Consider the following 25,749-nt stretch of genomic DNA (forward strand, 5'->3'; position numbering starts at 1 on the left):
GACTTCGTCACAAATAAGCATCCATCCAGTTGTAACAAGGTCAAGTTGACTCCTATTGAATGTTATGCGCTTCACCATACGGGCATTGTGCTGGCACTCTCTCAGCACCGGCATCATTGGGCTTCATTAAGCCTACACAATGTGCGACAGCAACAAAATGGAGGCTTGGCATTACAGATTTTTACACAAAGCCAATCAGATTTCCGCCCTCACCTTTTTAATGCGATTTTCCTCCTGGCCTCTCCAAGGGAGGGGATCAAAGCAAGCCTAGGCCCAGTAAAAGCTTCACTCAGGGGCCTGGGCGAGTGACTGAGACTTTCATGTGCATCCTTATGCTGGCGGTCATTACACAGAGTGGATGCCCTGCAGATGCCTGTCCTCTTTTCATCTCTAAATGCGGGCCTTTACAGGTGAGCCTGCATGCTGTCTTACCAATTGGGGCCTGAGGAAGGCAGTTTGTGTTGATTGCACCATGGGCTTTGAGTAGAAAAGACACAGGAGCTCACCACACACTGTGAGGTAGCTAAGGTGAACATAAAACACTGTTCACAGGGCACAGTGTAGTAAAACCCAGTTACTGGGGGGAAGTGGTCAAGTCTCTTGTCCCCCACTGAATGGTATGACCATATATCCAGAGAGAGCTTGTGAAAAGATTTACTTGGCTTGTTTATTTCCTGCTGATAGCCTGCCCTTTGGTGAGGAACATTCAGCTCAGCAGGCCCTACCACACATCGCCTGTAGATTGAGATGCCTACAGTATTTGTTTTTGCTGAATACAGAACCAGCGACTGTATGTTTACAGTAACTGATTATTAGCACTTAGCTATAATGTTACTGTATTCAAGGTGAAGATGTACACCTGATTTTGTACCTAGTCTCGCAGCCAAACCCCGGACTATAAGCATTCACTTTTGTACACTTTTTTATCTTATTTTGGGTAAAAACCATCCAATTCCATGGAAGTGACCATCTGACCAAAATAAAGTGGTCAAATACTGTTTTGTTTGTTTGTTTGTGTATTTATTTTTGTTTAGCGGTAGGCTCAGTGCTTGAAATGGGCCGCTATGTGCCGGTACACAGTACCAGCACTTCTTTATTTTTACTTTTAGCGTACCGCCAGTTTTCCTTGCGTACCGGCACTTCCAACATGTTGCATGCACGGAAGCCCACTGCGCCCTCCCTTCTTCAGGAACATGTTTTGAACTGAGCAACGGGAGTACCGGCACTTTTAATTTTCCACTTCAACCACTGGGTAGCCTTATGTGAATTATTTGAACAACAATAATAAACAAAACAAAAGGAAACAAAACAAAACATAAAATGCAGTTTGGTTCTTCTACTAGCTGTGCAGAACTAAAAAGAATAATGAAAAATGTGTCTACAATTTCTGCCCATCCAAAAGCATTTTAAATTCCAAATTATTTTTTCAATGCGTAATGAATTTGAATTGAGGTAGCAAACAGAATGCAGAACTCAGTTCAAATTGGAATGTAAGGAAGTAAAATTAAAATGAATTCCAAATCATTTGTATAAGTGCCATTTTGAAATTGTCAAGACATTCAAAAACTTTGAATTTTGGCTTGACAAAGCCTTGTTTGAAATCTCTGAAAATAAAAGTTTAAAAAGCCTTCAAAAGGTAGGTTGTCATGTTTGTATGGTTTATATGCCAGACAGTGTGTCTGTCTGGGAGTGTCGTCTGAGACTAGTATCTATTATAATATCCCTTTAGCTCATTTGAACCCATGATTATCTACTAGATAATTGTACTAGCAACAGCAATATCATGGGTTCAAATGCAAGAATGCACTGTAAGTCACTTTGGATAAAAGCACCAAATGCACAAATGTAAAAGTATAAATGTAGTAACTACCCCACCCAAGGTAGCTGTCTTTCTGGCTGTTGTCGACATAATGTCAGTCTCTAGAATATTCTCTCTCTCTCTCTCTCTCTCTCTCTCTCTCTCTCTCTCTCTCTATTTCAGCTGGCTCTCACTGAGAATAAAATCATGCTAGAATGATTTCTTCAGCCTCTCTGGGGAGATGGTGTGACCTGGACATTGTAATGTGCCCCAAGGCAAAAGGCCAGTGCAGAAAGGGGTTGACATTTCCAATATGCTACTCGCTTTGGGAGAGGAAGAGGAACAGAGCAAAGGAGATAAGACATAGAGAATGGAAGATAGAGAGAGGGGATGTGAAAGAGTGAAAGCAACAGAAGGCGCAAAATTTAGCAGATAATGAAACGGTGTAGGGCATCATACAGTGTCAGCTTTAAAAGCTTTCTGTTCTCATGTTTGAAACACAGTATTGAGTGTTTGTTTATGTGCTGTCCATCTCACATTGGTAATGGTAGTATACTGTGATTCCATTCAAGACTCCATGGCAACATCACACATTATCTCCTCCTTGTCTCCTCTCCAAATTCTCGGCCATTGTTCTTCGGAGGTGTGAAAAGCTGTGACGCGGAAATCAGAAATAACTGCACATTCTGAAGTTTCTTTTTTGTTCCTTAGCAACCTCCTTTAGGTCTGCTCTAATAACTAAGAGTTAATGATGACGTTTAGCTCTAAATATGAAGGGAGTATTCAATATGGCCATTACCTGTACAGCTACGCTCCAATACACAGAGCAAATCAATGTATGGAAAGGCCAAATTGGTTCCTTATAGGTTTATGAAGTCATTGGAAGTATGATATCAAGGGATCATGGTTTCCATATTATGTCAATGGTCACTATCATAATCACTTACCAATGTATGTTTTCTTCCTTCTAGGCCGCTAGAGCTTAGGTTTGAGAGGCCTGGAGCACTTGTAGAACATCTGTACTCATCGACAGCTTTCTTGTGAGGTTCCCTGTCTGACTTGGAGGTGTTTGAGTCCTCTCTTCTCATCTCAGACCCTGGTTCTTCTTAAGGGATTTTCTGGCTTTGACAGGTTGTGGGTACTTACATAACTGTCTGCAGATCCTGGAGAGACTTCTACATTAGTTCTCTCTTCCTCTGCTTCTTGCATCTTGCTTCACCCTGTCACGCTCATCTCAACAGGTGCTCTTCAAAAAGCCATGATTTTTTTGGATGCTGGCTAAAACTTGGTATTGATTTAAAGAAAAAACTGTGACAAAAATGCTGCAAACCGCCACTGGAGACATAATTGCTGTAGCTTCAGTCCCACAGACTTGTGAATGGCCTCATCAAGGGAGCATAGCTCTTAAGCTGTACGATCCCAAGAGACATGGTGAGGTTATTTTAAGGTCATTTAGGAAACAAGGCATAAATCGGGTACAGCGAGCAGATACACAAGAACAAAAGACAAGACAACACACATGGGGCCTGCAATTTTTTGATAACCTTGACAGCTGTTTGGAACGAGAAATCAGTTGAGACACATCCAGCACTGTAAAAATTTTACTGAATGTGACCTGACTGCTGCCTTTTTTGTAGGTACTATCTTTCTTTGTAAGTTAGCTTTCTGTATGGCTGCCCTCGGAATGACCCCAACCCCCCTAAAAGAATATTCTTGTTAAACTCAATTGACAGCAATAACTTTCTACTTGTCTCTCTTTTTTCAAAAAAAAAAAAAAACTGGGTTACAGTGTTTATAGGAGTATAGTTATCACAATGTGATAACATGATTTAAGTGGAAAAAAAAAAAATCACTTGCTAACCCTTTCCGTGTTAAGTTATATACAATTTAACAACTTTTTTTTTTCTTTATGACGACCTAAACACCTAAAACCCTAAAATTTTAACAAAAGAATTGTTTTTAAAAAACCATATAAGCTTTGCATTTCTTCACATGCTCAAACACATTAGCCCCATTTACCATTGTACGTATGTGCCTCAGGACAGGACAGGGCGGGGCGGATGGGCAGCTATGAAAGCCTGATCTCAGGAATGTGTACAGATAAGGAAGGGTAGCAGAAGGACTGTCTGTGTTTGAACACAACAAACAGACTTTCAGAATTACGCTCACATGTTCAATTTACAGCCGACTGTGAGCCAAAGCGGCATTTAATAAGCATCTGGGCATTTTGGCTCAGGCTCCTGTAGGCCAACCTGAGAAGAATCCCTCTTCCCTTTCCACGAAGATCCTATTTGCTGCTATTGTACCACATATAGCAGAGACAGCCTTTGGGAAAACACGTTTCATGTTTAAAAATGTTCATATTCACACATCCATTTTACATGCAAAACAATAACCAGATCGAAAACTAAACAGAATTGAAACAGAATTAAACTACTGCGTTTACTATTGGCAAGATTTTAGAAAAGGCTGCATTGCCTATAACAGTAGTCTAAAATAATAGCTTCTCAACATTAACCAATACTCCACAAGGCCTAGATGATGTCAGCCTAAAGTCGTTTTAGCATTCCACAAGATTCTGGAAAAACATACACTGATGAATCATGAACAATAAAGACCAAGTACATGTAATAAGAAACTAAATAGGGTCAATTGTGATTTCATGTTTACTCTAAATTACTGTTAGAGAGAGTCATTATTATGTTAAACTGTACATTAGTATTAGATTAATGTGTACATGTAGTACAAGAAGTTCATTCTTGTATTGTGCAACATTTAAAGGACCATGTTGAGAAGCTGTCAGGGATTAAGAGCAGCATTCCTTCAACATCATTTTTTTCCTGGAATTGCCCAGCTCTGATTGCAAAGAGTGGGTTTAAGAGGCATTACTGTATGATTGAGTTCACCCCATGCACTGTTTAAATATTTCTCTGGCCGATTAAGTTTGCTGAACACACAATTTGTATGTAATTAGCAGAGCCGTCAGTGCACAGTAACTTCAGTCTGACACGTCTCTGTTTGAGTTGCCTTGCTTACGATGAAAAAGGAACAAAAGCCTGTGCTGCGTCAATTTTATGCAATATCAACTGCCTTTTGAGAATACAAGATGGCTGCCACCTGAACTAAGTAGATGTTATCTCATGCTGCATTCCATTAAAAATTCGGATGTGGAATTCTACCTGATTTCTCCTTACAAGTATTACATTTACTGGTCGACAAATATTGAATTTTTGGATGGGCGATATCTTAGAGAGCAGGGTGGCTGATGGCTGATATAAAGCAGATATACTATATGAAATATGACTAAAAAGGAAGTAAACATTGTAACCAACAGTGCACTCAGTAATCTGATAAGTAGCTTATGTGTGCACTGGGAATAATATTTTTTTTCAAATAAAGAAAACAAAACACCTATTTTACATACCACACAATGAGTATGACATGAATACATTAGGATACAGCACAGTATAATTAGAAGGATTTCAAGTTTGTTGTGCGTGTCCAGTGACAAACATTCACACTGACCGACCGCTACGCATTTTATACAATCTACAAATGCACACTTTAGAAGATCTCACAGATGTATTCGACAAAGTTTGCAAGGTTTGTAAAAAAATTAAATGTTTATCAGATATTCAAAGACTTATTTAAATGATATGAATGCTTATTTGCTGAATGCTGATGGTAAATGATAAAGTATTACATTATACAGTATTACATTACACAGAAGTGAGTACACCCCTCACATTTTTGTAAATATTTTATTATATCTTTTCATGTGACAACATAAGTTTTGGAATGAGTTTTGGAATGACTTATTGCGAGAGGAAAAAAATACACTTAAGTCACATAACATCAGTTAACAGAAACATGGTCATTTCGCAATAGTTTTTCACTGAAATTTAGAAAATATCACAAAATCTGTAATGGAAACCCGGCTATTTATCCTATGGAGAAAACGAATAGAATTTTTACTTCCAGAATCTGACTGTTGATCTCTGTTGCTATTCTGTTGCATTTTTACAAGCAGGAAGTTAGCAATCCCAATGTTCTGAGCTGAATGGAGGGCATCATTGGTCCAACTAAACTGAAGAATGGAAAAGTACCTGCTATGAGTAAGTAAGATGGATTGCTTCAACTAAAGAAATTTTACCCTCCATATGGTGACATTTACTGTGTACTGGATGTTGTGACAGAAGGGTTTGTCTGTGCTTGTTTGCGTTATATTGTATTACTATAGGACTGTTCATTTCTCAGTTCCACCTATGCACTAATGACAAGAAAATACGTTTGATTCTTTTAGAAAGTTTTTATAGCTGTCCTGGTTTTCTTGGTTTGATCCTCATACAGTACGAAAAAGGAAGTCTACAGCTTGTGTGCTTCCCGAATACATATTAAAGGCTAGACCTAATCCTCAAGCACACCACCTACACTGCATGTTCAACGGTGGGAAAAGGATTTAGATGACAGTTACAACCCAAAATGAGTATATGCTGCTTTTTCACACATACTTGCACAAATACTGTCAGCGACGCATACGGCAGCCCTTCCATCTGCACAAATCCAGTTATTTTTGCGTCTCTCTTATGTGATTTAGAATATTTTACACTAACCAAATGTTACTTTGCATTAACGTGGTGCTTCTTTGAAAGCGCCTGGAGCCTGCGATGATGTGTATGACTCACCGGCAGCTGATCTTAGTGCAATTTGAAAAAAAAAAAAAAAAAAAAACCTGCCCTAGATATTTCATACAGTTCAAGAACAGATTAAGATACTCTCGCTTTGATCCCTCTAATGCAACATCCCGAAACATTTCTGCTGTGCTACCACGGATAAAATGATTAGGTTGCAATGGGCATAGGTCAGCTCACTGCGTGGGTTGGTTCTCTCCTCTACTCCTCCCTTCTTTTTCTCCTTTTTTTCTGCTCTTGAACGCTTTCTGCACCTAACTTGGAGAAGATGAGAGCTATGACTTTGCAGGTCTGACAGAAGTAAAAATAGTGGTAAGCCTCTTTGAAACTGAAAAGGTGAGAGATCATGTGCATTACATAAGAGAGCAGACCAATACATAGACATCCCAAGCTAGGTTATGTCTGGCCATTTTAGATTCAAAAAATTACATTCTTATTATATTATATTCTATTAGAATCTTTGTCCTGATATTTAGTCAAATATCTAAACATCCTTAAAACAAGACATCCTTGAACTGAAAGAAAAATTAAAGACTATTAAATATTAAGTATTTTTAATATAAGCCATGAATATGAGTGCAGTTTAAATGCAGTTTATTTAAACCCATTTCCACCTAGATAAATAAAATACTTTATTTATTATAATTGTGACTCTATATTGTACAACTCAAATTTTGTAAATTTTTGTATAATCTGCTTACGCCCCATTGACAGTTAGGTTTAGGTGTGGGGTTAGGCTTGAGCTTTCGTATTTAAGTTTTTTTTTTTCTTTCTTTCAAAAAAAAAAAAAAAAAAAAAAAAAAATCACATTTTTGCAAGAATCACATTGTACGAACTTATATGAAATTGCCACTTTGTAAAGTAGTTACGCTTTCTCATGAGATCGGGTTGCCATATCATGATTTTTTTGGCTATTTATATTGCACAACTGTGACTTCATTTTCTCAGTTGTGACTTCTAGCAAACTGTCTTTGTTCACTGAGAAATATATATATATATATATATATATAAATAATACTTATAGATGTTTTGACATTTTCATAGGAAAACAAGACAAGGATGGTTATGAATACAAAATTTTTGCAGCATTGGTCCAGGGTTAGATTAAAGGGAAAAGGCCATTACTTAAAATTCCATTATGGAAGGCAACAGCTGTCCATTTCATAAAATATTGTAACATTGTATAAATTAATAAGCCAACCAAAAAATTGGCATAAAATTGACACAGCCAGTTCAATGATACCAGCTTCTGCCCAAACTTATCAGTAGATGCGTTGCATGCAAAACATATCCAGAGCAACATATTTCTGTATGCATCAAAATGCAAGCTGTGTTGACTCACAGCAGAGACAATCATTGAAAGAGACAGCTTGCATAAATATGTTGTGTGTTAGTCTGCAGTGCCCTTTCTGTATGGCTTCAATTTCATTGAAGAAAAAGATAGTATCTGCTGAGATTCAGGTATTTTCGTGACGGACAGCACTCTGCATTGCCACTGAGATGATGGGCAGCTCTGGAGATCAATGCAAGCATCTGACTTCAAAGCCCCTGGGGGCTGGTTGGCATTCATCATGACCAACTCACAGTGGAGCAGCCACAGAGCATTGGAGAGGATGAAAACAACTTGTGAGTCACATGCTGCTAGAAGCAGAGTTAGGTCGGTGAGGTCTTAAAGCTCCTCAAATTACCAATACTGCCGACTCCAGCTCACCAATCCTAATTGGAATCAAAGTATATGTGCTTTTTTGATTTATCCACCCTGTCTAAATAATCAGCACCGGTGGGCATTCTATAATTGCTGAAGGGATGTGAATAGCCTGCTCTATTAGTCTTCATTTCGTTTAAGTGGCAAAATGCCATTACGTGTGTAGCTCAGGATAAATTCCATCCTGTCTTGTTTTCGAATGGAGGAGCTTTCATATACTGATAGTCAAGGTGCCACTCACCTTATTTGGCCTGAGAATACGTATTTGTGGGCATGCAGTGGAGTACATCGTCTTGATGTCTAGCAGATTGTAGTGGACTCTTGCTTTCCCATGGGTAATTTGCAGTGTTTGTTTTTCTCTTTCAGAGGTCTAGCTGAAATGTGTGACCACTGCTTTCCCCTGCTTCCTTTAAACAGCACTGACAGAGAATCATGGGAAATCCTAGTCTCTGATTTGGGTAATGTCTGAGAGTGATGGGTGTGCGTATGTGTGTGTGCCATCTAATGCTAAGCTTCCCAAAGCCTCAGTTGGTCTCTCTCTGGATAAACATCATAACGTAGAGGAGACATACAGATGAACGTGCCTAGCAGCTCATATAGGCTGGATCTAAAAATGTCCAGTCTGCCATTGGCCTTCCCCTTTAACTCAATAGAAATGGAGCAAAAAGAGCATGTAAAAGCAGGAGATCACCTGACCTGAAGTCACTGGCATGACTGAGTGAACGTGAGACCTTTGGACACTCTCTAAGCCCCCCTGCTGGCTCCACTTCACTGACAGGCGGTGGAATAACTGTGTCACATGGCTCTGTTACCATGGAGAAATTGGCATGAAAGTGATACTGTTAGCATCTGTCTGAAAAGCCATGTTAGGTTTCTGTTCTAATTATAAATGGATGTAAAATGTGTCCCTGACACTAACATCATCATTGCTCCATTGTACAATAACATGAGATCAGGCATAAAAAGAAAATGGGATGAGAATAATTAAACCACAGAAGTAGACCTCTCAATCTCTGTGCAAGCAGGGTCTACAATAAACTTTGTGCCACACTGGCCAACAGTGGGAGAACTGAGAACAACTGAGAACATTTACTTGTCATGCTTATATTATATTATATTATATTATATCCATCGACCTCAAATATGGCTTATCATTTGAAACATGTAAGTAGTAGGAACTTTACATGGCTGCTTTCTCTAACATTAACCTAGGTAAATGTGTGCTAATATTAAGTGCATATCCAAGTGTTTGTGCGGAGTGTGGAAGCTGAAGTATAGCGCGCTGACTGCAAAACATGGAGGAGCCGGTGTGATCACTTACATTTTTTAATGATAACATTGAAAACAACTTAAAACATGCCGTCATTGTTGGTCATGCAGATAAGAGTAATACATCATTCGAAACTGTCTACTTTCATTTGTGTAAACTCACAATAACAAGAAAACATCGTGCCTTTGTAAAATAAAGAAAACAAACAGGATGCGCTTTCTGCCGTCTTGGTCTCCGTGAACTAAGCGCATCACAAAAATGAACCGAAACTCAATGTATAGGCTACTTGCCTCACAGACATATGAGAAATATATCTATAGAAAGCTTGAAATGTCTACTTTTAAATGAACCAATTCAAATCGAAAAGAAATACTCTTTGCTTATGTAATGCATATGCATCTCTATAGACATCTTTGCAGCCGACATCGACTAAGGCTTAAATGAACGACTAGTCAACTAGAAAAATCTTGAGTCAGGGGTAGCCCAAATTTATTATATTATATTATATTATTTATTTTTATTTTTTCAGGCACATTTGACCAATTCCAAACCACATCAATCTTAATAACTACTATTAATTTTGTGGTCATGCCTTCACTTTGCTCTTTCTAGCATTGCATTATTATTGCATCCTTCTCATGAGCATTTAATAATTTTTGACTTTTCAGCCTGAGTTAAATCTCTTTTTTTGGCTCATTTTGCCTGTAAAAGAAAACCTGCCTAATAATTCTGCACACCTGAATATAAGGAATTTTTCATTTCCAGCCTTCATGAACAATTATATATCACTTATAAATGATTAACTAAAAAATTTATAGTAGTTATTAAGATTGATGTTGTTTACAATTGGTAAAATGTGCTTGGAAAAAAATATGATCAGAAAATAAACTTGCATAATAATTATGCATGCAGTGTATATGTTGGTTAGTGTGGCACTGTGATATGTCTGTAATAGTCTTATGCAACAGCAATATGTAATAGGATTCCCTAAATAAGTCCTTATTCGACACTTCTGTCAGTAGTCTCACCACTTTGTTACTGTAGATGTAGAGTGTGACACGCTAGAAACCCTAGATGGTGTCTAAAACCTTTAGGCAATCTGCCATTTGTGGAAGACCTACCAAAATCATGCTTTATAGTATACTATTATTAGTCCTACATAAAACATTGATCAGAGATAAGATACGATATATCAAGATATGCTAATTCAGCCTCAAAGTTCAGGTTTGTCGCCTTTTTACTAGTTAAGACATCATAAACATCTAACTGTTTTCCCTGTTAATAATCCCACTTATAGTTGCAGCATTTCACGTTTAATTTCTTATTAGAGGTCACACAACAGGATTACCTATCCAGCATGCATTGCTGCATCCATATACCCCTTGGCATGTCTGTCTTACATGCCCATCTGTCAGCTGTTGATAAGACAGTCCTATGCAAAACTCAGTCCCTTAATTTCCTCTTAATGGACCGACGCATTAATGTGAGTCATGTGCCAAAAGCTGTGATACATCCATGACAAGGTTATTAAAGGAACAATCTGAGAATTCGCCGGGCAGAAATCGAGAGACGAACCGGAGATGTGAAATTGCTTCTGGTATGACTGTGGTCATATCAGCTTGGGCGCTTCGCTGATTAACGAATTAGAGAAGAAATGAAATAGTATAATGTGATGGATTAAAAGAGGAACATTGGGCATAGCCTGTGCTGTTAGGAACAGGCCTGAAAAAAAGCAGCCTTATCTGTCGAGAAAATGAGGGAGACGGGCTAGTGATGGTAATATGCTGTTTAAAGTGTGGCAAAAGAGAGGGAGCGCGAGTAAAGAGAGGGAAGAGAGTTGCTTGCGGAATGGGGGTACTAAAAGCCTGCACAAAGTGCCCCTAATGCACTCCAGAGAGGGATGATGTACGCCTTGTTATAGCACTGAGTGCGAGACGTAGCGTGCTAACAGCACTGTAAAAGCTCCAAATATCCAAATATCCCCAGAATGGTCTTCCCCTCCATTATTGGACCTCACATCACCCAATTATTTCGATCTGTAATCAGATGCCTGGCTATAGACAGATGAAAGACAGGCTGAGGAGGCCAGTGTGTTGATTATTTTCACAGATGGATTGATTTTTCTCATATTTCTCTTGATTGTTCTCTATTGATTTAGATGTGCTTTGCATAACAATATTTCCGACAACTTTAAATGAGTTTCCTGGGGCTTTGCTCTCCGCATGGGTGTTCTGATTAGTGAGGGCCGCTTGAGTGGCTTGTCAATCTATCCCGTCGTCAAGGAGCGGCCAACAAGGTGCCTTCGCTTTGTAGAGAATTTATGCTTGCTGTCTCTCAGAAAGTGAAAAGATGTCATCTATCGCTGAGGGAGGCAATAAATAAAAATATCAAAGCGTGACCGCGGGGTTGCCTGGTTGAGCCAATCGCTCAAGCTTGAGTTTATTCGCCATAATCCTCCATTTCCATGCTCAATGCACTGTGTCTTCTCTCATGACGGTACAGTTACCCAAAGCCACATCTGGAATGGAGCGTGAACGTCAAATACCCCCTCAGGTTCTATAAAAATGCTTGGATGACCTAGACCAGGGTTTCTCAAACTCTAACCAACACATTTGGACATTGCCAATATTCAGCACACCTGATTCAGCTCATTAGTCACTCTATGGAGGTCCTCTTGATTCTATGAACTAAATTGGGTGTGCTTGAGGAGTCAGACCCCTAAAACGTGCAATGCAGGTGGGCCCTTAGGGAAATATTGAAAAATCCTGACCCAGGCTAATCAGCAGTATGGATTAAACTGAAATCCGATTGAGATTTCACTCTTAGGAAAGAGCAAAAGGGCTAAGGTACTTGAAGTCAACCTCATGGCCTTCCTGACAAATCCGGCCAGGCCCTTTGTCTCTTACACCAGCATGGGTGCAGAGTTTTTATGGCAAGTGACACGGTTGGATTATCTGTCGAGGAAATCGGGAGAGGATTAGGGCAGGGCGGGAATTGTGGGTAATACACTGCTATCAAAAACAAGCATGGCAGAGACAGAGATACAGAGACGATGAGGAAAGTGATGGGATTCAGAGGTGACTTCTCTCAACACATTGTATGGCTCAGGGGTGGGATTATAAAGCAATTAGCAGCACTGGCGGTGATTAATACTGTGGCTAATAGGATGAGGCTGAAGATCGGATGGGGGAAGGGAAGTACCGAGCGCAAGAAACCTGGACGAAGACAAGCACAGTGCATCAATCACAGATGACAGCTGGGACAGGGTCCAGGAGCTCCATTCATCATGAGAGAGCGAGGGACACACACAACTCAGCAAAGCAGCAGTGGAAGCATTAATTACTAGATGCTTCAGTCATCCCTGACACCTCTGATTGTAAACTGGAGTTGGGCATTTAACTTGAATCAGTTGGAAATCAAGATGATGGCATTAGATAAAATGCTGTATTTAGACTTTTACAATAAATTAATGCATAGGTAATTTTCTGACTGTCATTAAGCTGGAACAACTCATAAGAAAAATTGTTTCAAGAGAGACCAAATACAATTCTATTTTGTATTTTTTCGCTATTTAATGTTCTATTTATTAAAACCAAGTAGCCTATACATGTCATCAAGTTAGTGTTTTTATGCATTTCTACATTTATTCCAAAATAATAACTAAAGACAGTAACAATTTAAACAATATATATTATCATTTTAATAGTCAACTTATTTACAGCAGTCATCAAGCTTGTACACACTGGTCACAGACAGACACGAAGATTTACCTTTAATTTCACCAAGCTGATTGCTCACTAAAAAACCCCACAGTCATCATGTTGTCAGGCCATTTCAAGTTTGAAATATCCATTTTGTCATATCCATTCACAACCGATATCCAATCATAGCGCGATGGAGGCACTGCCTCCTTTCACGTGACTTTCCCCCATTCATTCTCAATACCCCCCACTAAACCCACCGCACGCTTTGGGTGCTCTGTTATAAGTCAATGAGGGGAGAGGAGGCATGCCTCCCACTGTAATTTTACCTGCGGGTGTCGCGGTTGGACAATGTTACTTTATAAAAACGAGTGACCTTAACACTTTGTCTACAGCCAGACGCGACTTTTGTCAGCTGAAAGCTGTCTACACTGAACGTGACAAACCGACTGTTGCAAAGCACTTGGACTACGTCAGAAATAGAACGGGGAATCCGTTTACTGTCAGGAATATTTTGTGTCGCATCGCGCCGCACCCCATCGAGTGTAGACAATATCACTGATCATAAAGGGTTTATTATCTTTTGATGTGTCGCGCCGCTCGCATCTGGTGTAGGCACCGTGTAACACTTTTTATGTCCCTTTTTGTAATATTTGCATTGTTATATTTTAGTAATATTTATTATTTTCTCATCCAGTTTTTTTTGAGGAGACACTGCTTCCCTTGCTGATATATCAATCAATCAATCAATCAATCAATCAATTTATTCACATTGCAGTACATGCAGGAAACCATTGTGCCAGCACATTACTCTGGACATCATATTACTGCTTTTAATCTGTAATTTTGCATGTACATACAGATCATGCAACTCTTCCCTGTAAAGTCACACTATATAGTTAATTGCTAATTATTTTATACAGCCTACTACTATAAAACAAACAGCTTAGTATGGCAACTTGTAGCCAGTAATATGCTGTAAATTCACACACAAAAACTGTTTATAGTGTTGAGAAAAAAGACAGAAAGATACCATGCTATGAGCACTTGAATTTTGCTCTGTGATTGATGATATCAGTTGAAATCTTATAGACTAAGTTCAAAGTATAGCTTTATCTTAAATTCCCAGACAAATTGTTGTTCTTTGCAGTTTCTGAAAGATCTACAATACAATTGCACTGTGTATCTTCAAAGTTGTAGTGCAACATGAACAACACTATACGAATGCTGATAAGATTCTCGAGAACAAAAAGCACAGTACCTACAGAAACCACAGCCGTCTCTTTCTTTTCTTCTCTGGTTTTTCCTTTGTGTTCACTGGAAGGAGAGGAGAAAAGATCACATTAGCACAACACTGGCTCAGAGATGGCCATCTCCACCACACATTATCATCTCAGCCTCAGGGCAGCGCATAAAGTCTTGAGGGTGTCCAGCAATGGACCCAAAGGACGCTGCCATTTGCTTTAAAGTGTATAGAAAAACAGGAAATGATCAAGTTGCAAAGCAGGCCAAGGCACAACTACAGACCTAGAGGTTTATCAAACTATACAGGGGGAACCATCTCAATTGATTGACTCAAACTATCAGCAAGTACATTTGTATTAGTATATTCATTAATCCATATACAGTGACATAAGGCAGAAAATAATTCCCAACAGAAATGACTATCACATACTTTACTCTGACTATTCAATTAAAGATGTTTTGAATAACAGCTTTAAAGTAGCCTGAAGGCAGAGCTGTACAGTGTGCCAGTCTTATGTTCATTAATTAGCACAGCTCTAAATAAAACAGACTGTTCATTGTAGAATTGAATTACAATGTCTGAATGTCCATGTGAAGACCTGTGCCGAGGAAGTCACCTTAAATTAAATATGAAGGAGAAGTAGGTTTGAGCTCTGGAGAGTTAATGGCAATTTAATATTCTGTTAATTATAAAGTGCACAGTCTTGTGTTCAAAAATTGAAAATATTCAAGGAAAGGTAAAAGAAAAGCTTTGTTAAAACCAACCTATAACACAGACCACATACACAGATATCAAACGTGAATGTATTTTTCATTTTATAATATGTATACTTATACAGTATCCATATTTATAAATGTGCAAATGTGTGTATAAATAAACAGTTCCAAGAGTTCCAGAGTTTTTTTCTCATTAGAAAATAATTTCTTCTTGCCTTAAAATAGCTTGAGTGTAACTCTACACCCTTGCTTCATTTAGTATACGAGGAACCATGAATATGCAAATTAGTCTCCACCTCCAATAAATCACACCAGCTTGGACTTCCTGATCCATTCGGTCAGCTGTAGCAAACACAATGGCAAGTATGGAAATATTGGTTTAATTCAGCCATATATGTTTGAACCAGAAACTGATTCAGAAGAAGAAGAGGAAGAAGAAGTCGATGCATCAGAATGGTAATGCGTTTTATGTATCGTTCTCTACAACATTAATATGATTAGCCTTTGGCTTGACTCGGTTATCAAACAGCTAAAAATGTGTTACACAAACCATGTTCCTGTTAACCCTCTAAAAATCAGCATCCTTAGAAATGCTTTGAACATCACAGAAAGTCAGTTGAAGAGATTTGTTTTTGGTACACTGCAGTTTTAAGGAGAAAATACTCAGTGTTGACTGATGAATTTGCACATGGTTTGTCTTAAAGCATATTAAAATCATCACATGGACATATAAACAACATTAAAAACTTGATTTTCACCAAAGGGGGTCTTTAAATAATATCTCCAAACATATAAAAGATGCTTTTTGTTTGTACAGTTTCTTTAACAGCACAGATATGAACAAAATTGCCTGATCTAAATGTGCAAGAATGTGGAATTTCTTACACAATGTTTTACAGTAATTTCATAATTTACATGGCTGCAGTGCTCACAGTGTATTAAACCCCTGGATTCCTCTACTCTCTCTCAACATTCATTCTCTGTTCCCTTCTCTCTCTTTCTCTAATACAATTACATTTCATTTTCCCCCAGTTGCGGTTGATGCCACTCTTCATTATTTAACTTCCAGAAAGCATTTTGAGACTCAAGTGATAAACATGCAGACACTAATTCTAGACAATTTACCTCCATTTAGTATGATTTATTATACACCGCTGACCACCTACTGGAGTATTCAATTAATAAAGCAGAGCTGCACGCTTGCCAAGTCTATCAATGCCCTTCTCGAACAGACAATTTTCACCTCAATATTTCTTGTGCAAATTCTGTAAAATACTTTCCATTTAAGGGTTAAATTCAAACTGTTAACCACAAATGTCTACCACCGGGAAAATACAGTAGCTCTTTATAGTTAAGAAAACACTTATAATTTTCCATTTACTTAATGAGATAAATGGACAATCACATAACAAAAACCAAATTAAATCACTCTGAATACACTCTTGCTGTGTGTCGATCAGGTTTCGCTTAAACAGTATGATCTCTACTCCTTAATAAGAACACTGTTCAAGGCATTTACATGAGCTGCACGTTGTTAGGTTAAGCATAATTGGTGTAAGATCATGCATATAAACATGCTTATCTCACATGCATCTTTTGTTTTGATGAGGTGAAGAGGTGAAAAAGATGTCATGTGGCCCGAATATGTTGTTACATGTGTAGAAATATACTATCTAATCAAATTAAATGAATAAATAAAATATTGCAGCCTTGCTTAACAGTGATGAATATACTGTCTGGGATGTATTTCACTTCAAAAATGTTTAATTTAACATTTAAATACTTTTAATCAATGTAATCCAGTAAAACTGAATGTCTCTAAAGTACAAATTAAATACATTACCAGAGGCTACCACTGAACTTAATAAAAGCATCAAAACGGATCTACATAGGTCTTTCAGGAGAGAGAGAGAGAGAGAGAGAGAGAGAGAGAGAGAGAGAGAGAGAGAGAGAGAGAGAGACAGAGAGAGAGAGACAGAGAGAGAGAGAAAAAAAAAAAGGAGAATGCCACTTTTTGGCAAAATGTCTAAAACGTGTGACTCAGATTTGCAAGAAACAAAAATGTTTTATGCATTAGTTTTTTGTTCTTTCTGAAATAAATGTTTTAATAAAACCTTCTAACTTTATTGGATATAGAGTTAATATTTAGGCTTAAGTCATGATTTCCTACTGAAAGAAACAACCTCATCATTGTGATGAAGTGTCTAATTTGCTACAGAGTGGCAACAATACCACACTTTCTGTGTCAAGAACTTTCTTTCTTTGACATTTCATATTCACCACCCCTCGCTGATACACTGCGTGATCCGCTCTCATGACTCAGCTTCAAATTTGCCTCACAAAGGCCAAAAGCCATTGCTTTTAAAGCTCATCTTGCTTGGTGAAGGCAGCTACAGTAAGTAAAGGGTAATGACTAAGCCACAACATTTAGCATTGGAGCCCCTGTTGGTTTTACCCAACAAAACTGAAGAACAACAAAACCAAACAATGGCCATATTGTGTAAGCTTAGACTGGAAAGCCACACATTCCACTTATTGTCAGAGAGAAAGTTTTTAATTTATGGAGGATCAGTGCGCCAAGGTGACCTAGTGCTCATTAGAGGGAGCAGTAAAAAGCACATTGGACAGATGGGAGGCCACCTGTTAAAAAGCAGTTTCATGACCACAATTTTATTCTGCATTACTTTCAGCCCACCACATCATTTAAATACAAGATCGCTCTATAAAAGTTCAGGCTTTTCAAAATGGTCCTCCAACATAAGAGGCCCACTTTTCAAACTAATGGCAATTACACAATTTGAAACGCCTTTTATCATGGCAGAAACATGACTTAGTTTTGGATGCAACAAAAAGTTACTCAAACTAACACTGTGGTTTCATTTAGAAACAAAGATCACAAAGAAAAATCTCTTTAAAAATCTAGATTAAAACACGTGCCAGGTTCTCAAAAATTTAGTTTTTGGGTCCATGTACATTCGGGTAATTTGTTTTTTCATATTTTTATTTTTGTTTTCATCACACTTTGTTCTAATTTGCCAAATGGAAACAATAAAAACCAAAATGGATAAAGAGCTTGAATCTTTGATCTCTACATGGGTGGGAATGAACGCCCTTTTCCACTGATTGTAGCAGCGGATGACTATTATTCTACTGCGCGAAACTGATGATGGCACTGTTTGATGTTTGGTTGACCAAACAGTGGAAAGAGACGTTTTATTCCCACCCACGTAGAGATCAAATATTCAGGCTATCCATTTTGGTTTATTGTGTTTCCATTTGGTGAATTAATACAATGTGTGATGTATAAAAACAACAACAACAATGATGATGTATGACTTGCATTCTATGGGTGAACAGAAGAGCTGCTTTTTAGCTGAATTGAATTTGTTTCATAATTGATGAATTTTGAAACAACACCACTGTTATTGAACTGAATTGAATCAACACTGAACTGACTCAAGCTGAATAATGACACTGTCTTTTTAGAGCTGCTTTACAGCAGAATTTGAATTTGTCTCATATTTGATGATTTTCCTGTTTATTACTGTGAAGATGCTTCGAAACAATCTGTATTGTATTAAGGGCTATATAAATAAAGGTGACTTGACTTCAATGTATTTATTTATGTTTGCACAGTTGTACCATCCTGACATTTTTGACTGTGCACCCAAAACAAAATATCAAAATACAATTTTATTCAGAAATTATGTTAACAAAACAAAAAAAATATGAGCATCACATCACTGACCCACAGACAATAATAAAATAAACAAAACTGATCAGACAAAAAAAAAAAAAAAAAGACAGCAGTGCAATTAAAAAGATTTTAAGCACTGATCAAAGCTCTGTGTGACTCTTACTGCCGATTGCTTTCGCTTAAACACAGTCTGTACTCCATGCATAATCCATATGAACTCGTCTCATCTTTGCCTTAAAGCCACGTAATAACCCAGCAGCCATGTCTGCTCATAGCTACACAGACAAGCTGGTTTGGGACTGAGTGGTTGTGGGAAATTTATGAGAGAATAATGATCATGAATAATTAGAAGGGTTGTGTATTTTAGATGGGGTTTTTTTCTTCTTCCTTTTTTCCTGCACAAAAAAAGGAATGCATTAGATAAAGAACTATTGTGGTAGATGTTATTTCTGAAAGGCTGAAAGAAAAGTACCCCACATTCTTTGAAAAGAACACAGAGTGACCCGATATATATAGGCCCAAAAGTTTTCAAAAACTTTTAAACTTAAAATCACAAAAAGTTCCCTTTCACTGACATAAAAAATATCAGAAACTTCAGTGAGGTTACATGTTCTAAAATGACATAAGCTAACTTAAAAGGGCATCATTTTGACTTATACAAAGGTTGACGATGAAGGTTAATGCAGTTATTGGCTCTGGGATTTTTTTCCTATCATGTCTTTTCCTCCAATAAGTGTGGTCTTTGGTAAAAGGCCACAGAGCTAATTGCACGTTTTGATAGGCCATATACCTCTTCTTCTTGCAACACTGACAGCACAGGGCAGCTACTGAGGCCGTGTAATTGGACCTTTTTAAAAAAGGAAGAAATAGTCTAGGAGGAACATGAAAGGCAGATCAAAAGATATCATAAGACAAAAAAAAAAAAAAAAAAATCACCCTTATGCAGAAAAAAAAAAACCCATTTTAAATGTTCTTAATTGTGCCAGTTTGTAAAAGTTTACTTGGAAAAAGTGTGTGTGGAAGAAGTTTCTTAACAATAAACATACATATAGCAAGCAATAATTACACAGCCAAGCACAGAAGGGATATGACATACATTGCAAAACTACGACGGTTCATGAGTTGTCGCATACAACTTTTAACAAGGATAAAAATGACAAACGACAAAATGCTACCAGTGACAAAACCTAATTATTTGTGTATATATACTACCAGGCAAAAGTCTGCAGTAAGAAATTAATACTTTTTTTTCCAACAAGGATGTGTTAAATTGAGCAAATGTGACAGTAAAGACTACATTGTTAAAGTCCCCCTGTAGTCAATAATTGTATCCCTTAAAACTCATCTTTGATCACCAAAATTACATATTTAAAAGTTTTTTCCTGTGGGAAAAAAAAAAAACTTCACGCGTTAACCAATCAGCTTGTGCCATGCAGTTAGCAATATAATTGTCAGCAGGTTGCGTTAAAGACCAACCCATCAGCCTGCTCCATCTAGAGTTTCATGACAAAACTTGGTATTGTAACAAGGTTTGTTGATAAGGGAGGAAGGAGGTGGGAAACGGCAAATGATCAGCGTAAACTTTAATCACAAAATGGGGGCAGTTGTGGCCTAATGGTTAGAGAGTTGGACTTGTAACCCAAAGGTTGTAGGTTTGAGTCTCAGTACCAGCAGGAAATGTAGGTAGGTGGATGCTCTGGGTGTGTGTTCTGAGTATATATATATATATATATATATATATATATATATATGTGTATGAAGAGTTTGGTTCCAAAATGCAATAAATGCCTTTTTTTTTTTAAATTGAGTTTCTGCCAAAATCAATATTGTATCTGGTCAGTATTGAAAAGTCATTTATTAATTTTGCGCAAAATGCGATATCCGTCATGTTATTCTGTCATGTTTTCTTCCTTTCTTTCCAAAACGCGACAAACGCCAGTCTCCTTTCTCTGCAGAATGCGATATATCCGCTCAACCAATCACAGCGCACCATTCCATGCACTGTAAACAGTAATGGCGGCGCCCTGAATACACTCGGCATCCTAGTTTTCCTTATCTGCTTTGTACTTTGTGATCAACAAAAACAGAAAAATTAATAATTTTGATGACATTGATAAACCTGTGGTGGTTTCTGTGGTGGGTAAGAAACGTAAGCCATTGAAATGTAATACGTGAGGTGAATAAGAAGATGAGGCACTCGAGTCGGGAGGAGGAAAAATGCCGGCTGTTGCTTGTTCCACAACAGCATCAAACTTCTGTCACGGTCCCCAAAACTGAATCATGAACAGTTAAAAGCCGTTTTTAATACCAATGTACTCTGCAAATGTGTTTATTTTAACCGTGTGGTGGCGTCAGATATTCTTTAATCGGTAATGACAAATGGAGACATAATTTATAACATTAACAAGATGACTCGTTGAATTCATTTTGGGAGCAACGACTGATTGTATTTTTAGTCAAATGCCTGTATATAAGATTAGTATTGACAAAGTTCAGAGGCTGTCATATATGTGAATCAACTTACTTTGTTGTGTATTTTCAATATGAAAAATAACTTTTATATTGATGGATTAATTGCATTTTGGAAAAGAACGTGTCATGGATTTATTGCTTTTTGGGGGAAAAAATAATCAGTTTTTATAATAAACCTTTTAAAATAAAAATGTAGATTTGAATTTTTAATGTTTTTATAACCAAAAGATGCTATGTGAAAGGTTGAAACAGAAAATAGTGGTTTTCATCTTGCCACTTTCTTGGTAAAGAAAACACCTTTTTACTCAAATTAATCAAAATGGAGTTATAGTGTTTTGGAACCAAACTCTTCATATATATATATATATATATATATATGCGGTGGTAGCCGGGTGAAAAATCCTCCTATTACCCACGGCACAAAAAATGGTCTACTACATGTGACAAACAAATAATGTGTGATTTTTAACAGTATTTTTATTTATTGAAATTAGTTTTAATTACATAGCATACTATTACATTTAATTACATACTAATATTATGTATTATTATGCATTGTAAATTATGCAAAATTACAGCATTTAAATGGTTCTCATTTTCCTATGTTCTCCTTGCCATGTCATATAGTGTCTCTCTCAGTGAATGGGACACAGATTTTACTGGTAAAATTTATATAATAAATAATATACAGTACGTGTCAAATAATGTTCTTAGTCTTTTCTTCCTGTGGGGGAGACTACAATATTTTACTATGAATTAAATGGAAATCAAATTAAATACAATTTATTGTGTAACCAAAATACCAATAATGCCCAGAAGAAGAAAAAAAAAAAAAAAAAAAAAAAGTAGCTTGTGACTTTTAATTATAAACAAGCCCGAAATTCACCGGGACTCTTATTTTGAAATGTCTACACAATTGCAGGCTGATCCTTCATATTCTTACAATCGTCTAAAATATATTATATAAAGGCCATAAAGTAGACATTGTCATAATACATCAACTTGAGTTCATTAGCAATTGCTTGGCATAAATCTGCGCTTTTCGTTGATTGAGAATCAATTTGAAGCAGTCTGAAGCGCTGTTGTGCGAGCCTGTAGAATGCGCAACAGCGCCGCCTTGTGACTTTGCAACATGCAGCGCTCTTTGTGAAATATCCACCGCATCTCTGCAGCGCACGTGGGAATGTTAGCGGGAGTAAACAGTTCTGACACACACGTAACGAGCAGGTACGAAACGCGTAGGGCGAGGGGAGATTTTCCACTAGTTAATCGATCGCGGATGGTTTCATTATCTTGGGCGGATACAAAAGTATAAAAAAAAGGATAAAAATATAAAAACATCAATGTGTCTCCAAATATACTTGGGCGGCCGTTAATATACCTGGGCGGCCCGCCCAAGTAAAGTCTATGTGTGGGAAGCACTGATTATATATATATATATATATATATATATATATATATATATATACACACACACACACACACACACAGTATATATAAATGAATCTAAATCAGTAAAAATAGCAAGCTTCATGATAGTAGTCGGGAGTTCACTGATATCACTAATGCTCTGTCACTGATTCTGTAAAAATCTACTATGGTTCAGTAACATAATCCTGTGGGAACAAAGAAACTGCATGGCTTCAAAATGGAACAGCAACATGCACTTCTCCAAAACCACATATTACCCCAAATGCAATGAAAATAATCCATTTTCGACATTCAAAGCAAACTGTTCATTAAGAAACAACTCTTCATGGCATGCCCAGCAACTGCACAGCTTTTGCACAAAGCCTAATTAAATTCCCCAAAGTGCTCAGTTGTCACGCAAAGAGCTGTGGAGAGAAACAGTGAGAGTGTGAACACCAGATATAGCAATATAATTGTAGTCCCACTGGCCGGTACCTCCCAGCTGACTGCCGAGGCCAAAAACTACAACATAATCTGGGTAGAGGTGTGATGTACATCATTGTAGCGATGCAGCAGAAGCACTGATTGCGATGGCCTCCAAAGCGAGTTAATGTTAAACACGGGTGCAACTGCATCTCTGATAATGCACATGACTCAGACGGGCATTGTCGGCTGGAGAGAACTTTTTGGTACAGGCCAACAGAGAGAGGAGAGCCAGACAGACGGCAATTAGAAGAGTCAACATTGCCTAAATGTAACAAGCTGCAATTTGAGCTCACACGCTCGAGTCTCCCTGGAAAATGGCTAAAATGAGTCTGGCTTCAACATGATTTTGAAATAAGTATCAGGGGGGCTGGTCGGACGGTTAGATGGGCCAACACAATCAGGTGCTGTCTGAGAGAGAGGTGGATTCACAGGCTTTAGGCTCATTTGAGGCTCTGAGACAACAACACGTACCTTATAAAGATGACAGGAGTTGTTTACTCTTCAAAAATCATACTAAGAGAGCATTTGGCACATGGTATTGTTGAAGAAACAAATATGTCCTGTAAAGCTGCACAATTCTGGATACAAATATTTTAAACTATTTTTTGGTTTCAAATAGAGATCACGATTCTCCCACGGTTCTGAATATATAACAAAATAACATGTAATTTTCTAGAGATTCTGACAAAATATTAATTGCTGGACTCGCTGGAAAAATGTTTAGGAATAGCTGGAAAAATGTTTAATTAATTTGAATGAATTATTTTAAAAAATGGTTTTGAATGAATTCAATGACTCATTAATAAATACTTGTTTCATTACTGGATGAATCAGTGTTTTTGAATGAATCTTTTGAATGAATGATTCAATGACAAATACATTTTTTAACATTCACTTGTCGCCACCTAGTGGCGTAAGATGTAATTGATACAACCGTTATGTTAGTTTCAAAAGGTGGTTTGCTCTATTTTGATCGCTATAGTAGACATCAGTGTTTATATCCTAACTTTAAACTTTTATCTTAGTACTACTGTGATAATTTAAATATTTGTAACAGAAATACTACTGTGTGGTTCAAAACTGCTCTCTCTGGCTGAGCGCAGCAGCACGGACACAGATTTGAATGTTCCGGTATGATTTTGTAAAAGGTTTAATAAACAGGCAAATCGTTGTCATTAATAAAATAAGATTGCATGGGTGTTTGAATCAAGATCGTGATCTTTTTACAATTAATCGTGCAGCTCTAATGTCCAGGTCATATTATTTTGGCAGTTTCCATGACATTTAAGCACACATTTGTCATTACTGTAATGTGTACAGATGTTTTCAAATTATTTATTTAGTAATTTCCATAATTCTAAATGGTAACTCTATATCTGTGCATTTCCATTTTAGAATTACTGTGAGACTGTGAGATACATTTAAAAACAATATCCACGTTGCAAGATATAGTCACAACTCTGAAATAAAGATATAAAGATATCGCAATTGTGAGATATCAGCTCACAACTATGAGATTTTGAACTCTTTCTTACAGTATACCCACATTTTATGTATTTTATGTCTATTTATTTTGCATTACAATAACAAGAATGAAGTCTTAATTACAAGGATCTTAGAATAAGCTTCATTGCCTAAAAAAAATGTTTTTGGAGATGAAACATGTTCTTAACAGGTTTGTGAGGTTCATTCTGAGTGAACTGTCTCAAAACTCCCATCACAGTTATCCATCGTCTTCTTTGCTAGTTACTCTTTTTCTTTTTGGACATGCAGTTATGTGAATAATCAGCTCTGAAATTATCTAGTACTGTCAGTGCTGTGGGTTATTGTAGTCTCTTCCATTTCGATTCATTTGAGATATATAAAAGTACAGTACATAACCTTCACATACCCCTCTCAAAATGCTGTTCCACCTTTCGTGATCCTAATTAAATGTCAGCGAACGATCCTTTACTTCTCTGAAGCTCTTTATAAATGACCATACCTATGATTCTACTTCTTTGACAACCACAAATCTACCTAATGCTGTATTTTTTGAACATGCTTTATGTTTCATTGAACTGGGGTATCACTAGAGGACATTATATCATTCAGACAGTCACTAGAATACCAGTGGTCTATGTCTATTCATGGCTCTCATTAAGCACTGAGATGAGCCAGAAAGCCAAGGACTGTTCAACTGAGATGTCCTGCTCTGTTGTGCACAAATAATCAAGGCCTCATTTCAAGATAGTTGAAAAAGGCTCAATTGGGGACCCTGATTAATGATCAGGTTTCTTGAGAGAGTAAACATGGCCTTTCTTTAGACTTTAAAAGTCATATTTAGCGTAATGATCAATGATCAGTAAATATCAACAAGTTCATTGTTTCAATAGTCCTGGAGTCGAGATTATGATAGTCTTGAACTGTCTTAGAGAACAATGCTGTAGGACTGTACAGTTAGAGATTTAAAGGACAGTCATCAATTGACCCTTCGAGATAAAGTAATTTGGAATTTGGAAGTCCAGAAAAAAAAGAAAAAAGAAAAAAAACTCTAAATAACAGCAAAAAAGTGGAA

The 25,749-nt window shown here is 37.3% G+C and overlaps 2 protein-coding genes across 5 annotated transcripts in view; one reads left to right on the plus strand and one right to left on the minus strand.

Moving 5' to 3' along the window:
- Positions 1-25,749, plus strand: part of LOC127510966 (fish-egg lectin-like) — a 736,337-nt gene that overhangs the window by 257,882 nt on the left and 452,706 nt on the right. The window lies entirely within an intron of this gene.
- Positions 1-25,749, minus strand: part of syt1a (synaptotagmin Ia) — a 206,109-nt gene that overhangs the window by 116,198 nt on the left and 64,162 nt on the right. For 2 of the 4 annotated variants that reach the window (XM_051891164.1, XM_051891160.1), the window contains exon 2: positions 14,427-14,482. The exons of 1 other annotated variant lie outside the window; for it this stretch is intronic. The gene's annotated coding sequence lies outside the window, so the exon portion shown is untranslated. The remainder of the gene's footprint in view (positions 1-14,426; positions 14,483-25,749) is intronic. One more of the 4 variants, XM_051891162.1, reaches the window with a different exon arrangement.

This window comes from Ctenopharyngodon idella, chromosome 4 (assembly GCF_019924925.1).
Source record: "Ctenopharyngodon idella isolate HZGC_01 chromosome 4, HZGC01, whole genome shotgun sequence".
NCBI classification, from domain to species: Eukaryota; Metazoa; Chordata; class Actinopteri; order Cypriniformes; family Xenocyprididae; genus Ctenopharyngodon; species Ctenopharyngodon idella.